We start from the raw sequence: 1229 nt of genomic DNA, 5'->3' as shown, positions 1-1229 counted from the left end.
AGGATGCCTGGCTACAAAGCCCACACATGTGCATACCTGGCACTATACCCACCTGGTGCTCCCCACACATGTGTCCACCCTGCTGCATGCCCGCCCTGTGCTACCCACATAGTACCCACTCTGTGCTGCCCACACAGTGCCCACCCTGCTGCATGCCCACCCTGTGCTGCCCACACAGTGCCCACCCTGCTGCATGCCCACCCTGTGCTGCCCACACAGTACCCACCCTGCTGCATGCCCACCCTGTGCTGCCCACACAGTACCCATCCTGCTGCATGCCCACCTTGTGCTGCCAACACATGCAGCTACCCTGCTGCATGCCCACCCTATGCTGCCCACACACACGCCCACCCTGCTGCATGCCCACCCTGCTGCATGCCCACCCTGTGCTGCCCACACACATGCCCACTGATATGGTTTGGATTTGTGTCTGCACTCAAATCTCATGTGGAATTACAATCCTCAGTGTTAGGGGAGGGACCTGGTGGGAGGTGACTAAGTCACGGAGCAGGTTTCCCCTGCGCTGTTCTCCTGACAGTGAGTGAGCCCTCGCGTGACCTGGTTATTGAAGAGCGTGTAGCACTCCTGCTTCGCAGTCTTCCTCCTTCTTTGGCCGTGCGAAATGTGCCTCCTTCCTCCTTGTCTTCTGCCATATTGTAAGTTTCCTGAGGTCTCCCCAGCCATGCATCCTGTACAGCCTGCACAACTGTGAATCAATTAAACGTCTTTTCTTTATAAATTACCCATTCTCAAGCAGTTCTTTTTTTTAAATGTTTTTCCTTTTCTCTTTGCCATCCTTGAACAGGGGCCATGCTAATCTTTTCTTTATCACTCCTTATGTATGTGCTGCCAGAGTGAGCATTCAGGTAGTTCTTTATAGCAATGAGAACATCTAATACACCCATCTGTAGCACGCCCACCTGGTGCTGCCCACACACGTGCCTCCCTTACTGTATGCCCACCCGGTGCCACTCAGACATGTGCCCACCTTGCTGCATTCCTGCCTGGTGCTGTCCAGACATGTGCCACCCTGCTGCATGCCCACCTGGTACTGCTCAGACACATGCCTACCTTGCTGCATGCCCACCTGGTGCCACTCAGACATGTGCCCACCTTGATGCATACCCTCCTGGTACTACTCAGACACATCCCCACCCTGCTGCATGCCCACCTGGTACTGCTCAGACACATGCCCACCTTGCTGTATGCCCACCTGGTACTGCTCAGAC

General features: G+C 55.2%; 1 pseudogene; it reads right to left on the bottom strand.

Moving 5' to 3' along the window:
- Nucleotides 1-767: 767 nt before the first annotated feature.
- On the bottom strand, nt 768-860 carry LOC116542634 (annotated as a pseudogene).
- Nucleotides 861-1229: the final 369 nt, after the last annotated feature.

This window comes from Sapajus apella, unplaced genomic scaffold (assembly GCF_009761245.1).
Source record: "Sapajus apella isolate SASKATOON/1434 unplaced genomic scaffold, GSC_monkey_1.0 scaffold170, whole genome shotgun sequence".
Taxonomy (NCBI): domain Eukaryota; kingdom Metazoa; phylum Chordata; class Mammalia; order Primates; family Cebidae; genus Sapajus; species Sapajus apella.
Note: the sequence above shows the minus strand (reverse complement) of the source record. Positions and strands in the feature narration are given on the sequence as shown.